Here is a 6,000-nt window from a genome sequence, read left to right as displayed (position 1 = left end):
CTCTGTTACTGGTTCTCCGAACGACTCAAAGTTTTTGCTACTGGTTCTCCAGAACTGGTCAGAATCTGCTGAATGCCACCTCTGATCTTAGCCTGTGTCGAACGCCCCCCCTGGCCACACTCCCCCCCACACCCTCCTGCCCTCCGAGATCAAACACAACCCTGAGGTGGCCCTCAATGAAATGAGTTTGACACCCCTGAGTAGAGGGAGTCGGTGGCCCAGTCACATTGCCAGAATGTCCAACTGGGACAGTTGCTTGACTGCAAGGCAGCCGTAGCTGCCATCGACCTCCTGCGTGGGCTGCCAAGGGGGGGTCTTGCACAGCAGGGCTGGCGGCTGCCACGGATGCCCCTCCCAAGGCGATTCCCTCCTTATATCAGAGTCCTTTTTCTTTTTTTCTTTTGCAAGCCTTGCCATTTTTAATTGTCGCTCTTTGTTGAACAAAGCTTTTATTTATCCTTTCTCTCTTTCTTTTTTGGCGATGGTGTCTCTTTCAATAAAAGTATCGACTGCGCAGAACAAAAGCCTTTATCCATCTTCCTTTCTGATTCTTCTCCGGCACCCTTGTCGAAGGAAACTTCGCTAATTACGGGAGAAGTTTTGGGGTCGGAGTCTGAAAACTTTAGAAAACTTCAGAGGCCCTTTCGTTTTAACAGATTTAACAGATTAACAGAGTTGGAAGGGACCTTGTAGGTCATCCAGTCCAGCCCCCTGCCCAAGCAGGAGACCCTACACCTTTCCTGACAGCTGGCACTCCAGTCTCTTTTTGAAAGCCTCCAGTAATGAAGCCCCCACAACTTCTGAAGGCAACTTCTGTTTCCTGGGTTGATTGTCAGAAAATATCTCCTTATTTCCAGGTTGAATCTCTCCTTGGTCAGAGAAGAGCAACCAAGAGGATTAGGGGACTGGAGACTAAAACATATGAAGAACGGTTGCAGGAACTGGGTATGTCTAGTTTAATGAAAAGAAGGACTAGGGGAGACATGATAGCAGTCTTCCAATATCTCAGGGGTTGCCACAAAGAAGAGGGAGTCAAACTATTCTCCAAGGCACCTGAGGGTAGAACAAGAAGCAATGGAGGGAAACTAATCAAGGAGAGAAGCAACCTGGAACTAAGGAGGAATTTCCAAGACCACGTGAAGTGTTAATACCACTTTATAAAGCCTTAGTAAGACCACACCTAGAGTACTGAACCCAGTTTTTGTCACCACAGTATAAAAAAGATGTGGAGACTCTAGAAAGAGTGCAGAGGGGCAACCAGGATGTTGAGGGGACTGGAGGCTAAAATATATGAAGAATTGGACATGGCTGGGCTAGGGAAGAGAAGGACCAGGGGAGGCATGAGGGCAGTCTTCCAATATTTGAGGGGCTGCCACAGAGAGGAGGGGGGCAATAGCAATAGCCCTTAGACGTATATACCGCTTCCCAGTGTTTTCCAGCCCTCTCTAAGCGGTTTACAGAGTCAGCCTCTTGCCCCCAACAATCTGGGCCCTCATTTGACCCACCTCGGAAGCACGGAAGGCTGAGTCAACCTGGAGCTGGTGAGATTTGAACTGCCAAATTGCAGGCAGCCAGCAGTCAGCAAAAGTTGCCTGCAGTCCTGCACTCTAACCACTGCGCCACCGAAGCTCAGCTCACCTCTTGAAGGCAGGACATGAAGCAATGAATGGAAACTAACCAAGGAAGGAAGCAACCTGGAACTAAGGAGGAATTTCCAAGATCATGTGAAGTGTTAATACCTCTTTATAAAGCCTTAGTAAGGCCACACCTAGAATCCTGCATCCAGTTTTGGTCACCACACTATAAGAAAAGATGTGGAGATGTGGAGACTCTAGACAGAGGGCAGAGAAGAATCAACGGTTGCAGGAACTGGGTATGTCTAGTTTAATGAAAAGAAAGAGTAAGATGGAACAGTCTTCCAGTATCTCAGGGGCTGCCCCAAAGAAGAGGGAGTCAAGCTATTCTCCAAAGCATCTGAAGGCAGGAAAAAAAACAATAGATGGAAACTAATCAGGGAGAGAAACAACCTGGAATTAAGAAGAAATTTTTGACAGTGGGCACAATTAACCAGTGGAACGGCTTGCCTTCAGATTCACTTAACAGCCAGGTTACTAACTTAACAACTGCAGCGATTCACTTAATGACAGTGGCAAGGTCATAGAATGGGGTAAAACACACATCCCAAATGTCTCACTTAGGAACAGAAATCGGGGGCTCCAATGTGGTCATTAAGTTGAGGACAGCTCAAGCTGTCTTTTGGGGGGCAAGGTCATATATTTTTGCACAATGCCCGAAGTTTTATGCTCTCCGTGTCAATCGGGGGACGTTTCTCTTAATTAATCCAAGTCGATCTGTCCCCCTAAAGTCAGCCTTGTAATTAGGAGCAACGGGTTGGAACCCCCAGTGACTGTAGCTTGCATTCATTAGCTTTCCCTGTTTATTAATTAGTGTCCCCTATGACAATTGATGGGATAGATTGGGGCTGGCGTGGAAGGGGGGGAGGGGGGCAGAGGAGGAGGGGGGGAAGCTCGCAGCGAGCTCAGTGATAACAGTTCAAAAGCCGCCGCTGTGAGTCCAGTTACTTCCAATCGCTATATCTATCTTTGTTTTAAAGTAGGTTTTGAGCAACTCCTGGCTGGAGAAATGAAGGGCCCATTGATCCATCGGGCAGAGCAAAGGCCGCTGCTCAGGAATGCAAATCAACATCGACTGGATTTAACTTTTTAGCGATGGGCTTTGAGAAGGGTTGGGGGGGGGGTGCCCCCGGCTCAGCTTCCAAGAGGGAGGGGGGACAGGAAGTGCGGGGTTTTGGTGGGTGGGTGGGTGGGTGGGTGGGGAACAGGCTGTCCTCTTGCCAGTTTCCCCGTCTGCAGCAGGGGCATTGTTAAGAGATGTTTTTTGAGGGATTTCAGAATAACAGGGTTGGATGGGACCTTGGAGGTCTTCTAGTCCAGCCCCGTTCAAGCAGAAGAACCTATTCAGAATGACAGAATAACAGGGTTGGAAGGGACCTTGGAGGTCTTCTAGTCCAACCTTCTACTCAAGCAAGAGACCCTATTCAGAATGACAGAATAACAGGGTTGGATGGGACCTTGGAGGTCTTCTAGTCCAGCCCCGTTCAAGCAGAAGAACCTATTCAGAATGACAGAATAACAGGGTTGGAAGGGACCTTGGAGGTCTTCTAGTCCAACCTTCTACTCAAGCAAGAGACCCTATTCAGAATGACAGAATAACAGGGTTGGAAGGGACCTTGGAGGTCTTCTAGTCCAACCCTCTGCTCAAGCAAGAGACTCTCTACCCCTTCAGACAAGTGGCTGTCCAGTCTCTTCTTGAAAACCTCCAGTGATGAAGCACCCCAACTTCTGGTGGCTAGCTGTTCCACTGATCGATTGTCCTATCAGGACATTCCTCCTTAGTTCTCGGTTGCTTCTCTCCTTAGTTCCTTTCCGAATGTTGCTTCTTGTCCTGCCTCCGGGGGCTTTGGAGAACAGAGGCCCCCATCTTCTCTGGGCCAGCCCCTTCCTGATGCACCAAGATAGCTCAATCTGTGGGTCACATCTGCCTATTTCGACAAGCACCTGCAAGCCATTTGTTGGGCAGGCACCCCAATGGATCTCCTCGCAAGTTAATGCCCAGAGAAGCTGGAGAAATACACAAGGAGTAAAGACACTGAGGAAATTTGTTTCATTTTTCAGGAAAAGGTAAAGAAAACTTAAGGCCTGTTGCAGTTGCTGGAGACAATTCTGCTCAGCCCCAACCCACATTCCAGCTGCCCGTCTGTGTGGCTTAACGCAGCTGGACTGGACATGCGGAGGCTTTGCAACAGGCGAGCTTGTTGGGAAACCGAATGAGGAGATGGAGGATCAGGGGAGACAGGATAGCATTCTTCCAATATTTGAGGGGCTGCCACAGAGAGGAGCTAGGGGGTCAAGCTATTTTCCAAAGCAACCAAAGGCCAGGCAAGGAACAATGGATGGAAACTAATCAAGGAGAGATTCAACTTAGAAATAAGGAGAATTTTCTGGGAGTGAGAGCAACCAGCCCACGGACTGTGCCAGCTTCACCACTGGAGGCTTTCAAGATGAGACTGTGTCAGACTCTGATTGGGTGAACAAGGGCCCAAAAGCTTTTACAAATGTTTCATTCTAAATACCCTGATAAACCTTGATTTTATTGCAGTAGTGTTTTTCTGTTGTTTTATGTGTTTTATATTTCCCCTCCAGGACTAACACCCTTTCTGCAGGAGGGCCGAATGTCAGCCTCTATTATCGCTTTGCTTGCTATCGGCTGCCACAGTAATGGAGGGAGGGACAGGGTTTTGGTATTTGGGAGGGGAATCGTGTAGGAGGAGATATCTTGGGACGAGGAGGGAGTTTTGTTCTCACCATCTTCTGCGCATGCTGAATGCTCTTGTTTAGGTCTGGTGAAGGTCAACCGTCTCTGCATACCAGATGGATGAAGCCGCCTGAAGATTCACCCCACATGACACCCTTGGGGGCTGGAGATCGGACATTCGCCTTGGGGTTGTTGGGGGGAGGGATTTTGGTAAACCTTTGATATGTACAATTTCACGCCTTTAGTTTCAGATCTTGCTTTACTTTTGCCGTTATCACTTCGTTATTCAGTAAAAGTACCTTTTCTCTAAAAGAATGGAGTTGGGGGTTTCCTTTCTTAAATTTTGAAGGAGGCACGCCTGACAGATGGGACTGCCATCTGTCAAAAATAATGTCTTGTCTCCTGCTTGGGCAGGGGGGCTGGACTAGATGACCTACAAGGTCCCTTCCCACTCTGTTAATCGGTATCTGAATCCAAATAGCTTTAGAGGCCAGAAGAGGTTTGTTATCTCCTGGAAGAAGATGTCTCTAGAGATCCTCACTCCTCCAGGCTGTGGTTGTCCCAAAGGGGCTTTTTTCAAGAGGCAACTGGACTTTCTGGTTTTTATTTGAAGACGTTTTGCTTCTCATCCAAGAAGCTTCTTCAGCTCCGAAGAGCTCTCAACTCCAGTTGCCTCTGGTGAAAAGCACCTTTGGTGCAGCTCCTGGAAGAATTTACAGGCCAGAGGTTGGACAGAAAAGCGAGCAATTTTTGTGTAGCCGTGTTGGAGTCTCCTTCGGTCAAAGGGTCACTCTAACCATTGGTCTACCCTGCCAGGCCCTGCCTGCATCAATGAACGTCTTCCTTTTGCCATAGACTGGTTTTTTTTTTTTTTTTACAAGCGATAGACTTGAGTCCTCCTCCTCTACCAGGAAGGAGGATGACAAGGGAGAGTGAGAAGAATAGAGGAAGAGAAGGAGAAGAGAGGGGAGAAGAACAAAGGGGAGATGAGGAGAAGGGAATGGAGAAGGGAAAAAGAGAAGGAAGAGCAGCAGAAAGGAGGATAGGAGAGAAAAGGGAAAAAGAAGAGAAGGAGAGAGAAGAAGAAAGAGAAGAGAGAAGGATAAGGTGAAGGAGAAGGAGAAATGGAAGAAGGGAAAGAAAAGAGAGAAGGATAGGGATGAGGAGAAGCAGAAGGAGAAGGGGAGAAGAAAAGAGAAGGAAAAAAAGAGAGAAGGAGAAAGGACAAGGAGGAGAAAGGAGAAAGAGAAAGGAAAGAGAAGGAGAAAGGAGGAGAAGGGGAAGAAGAAAGGAGAAAGAGAAGAAGGGAAAGAAGAGAGAGGAGGAGGAGGAGAAGGCGGAAGAGCAAGAGGAGAAAGAGAAGTATTGATGGCAGGAGATTATGGATCCTGATCAATGAGTTATCAGGAGAAAAAGAAAGGATGTGGCAATAACAATATTTATTACGCACCTTCATGAAAGAATGGTGCAGATAAAAAAAAAGCAATCAGATGAAAAGTATCCTTTCCATTAAATCCATTCGCGGCACCTGCCAAACGGGGGTTTCTTTAACACAGATGCAGACGCGCCCCCCCGCCCCTCCCATCCACGCATAGAGAAAGGCGCTCCAACACTGCGCAAGATGCTGGCAGCCCCAATGAATGGAAGCGTGGCTAATTGGAAAAA

The sequence above is a fragment of the Natrix helvetica genome, assembly GCF_964273705.1.
Source record: "Natrix helvetica genome assembly, chromosome: 2".
Classification (NCBI taxonomy): domain Eukaryota; kingdom Metazoa; phylum Chordata; class Lepidosauria; order Squamata; family Natricidae; genus Natrix; species Natrix helvetica.
This window is presented reverse-complemented; position numbering follows the sequence as displayed.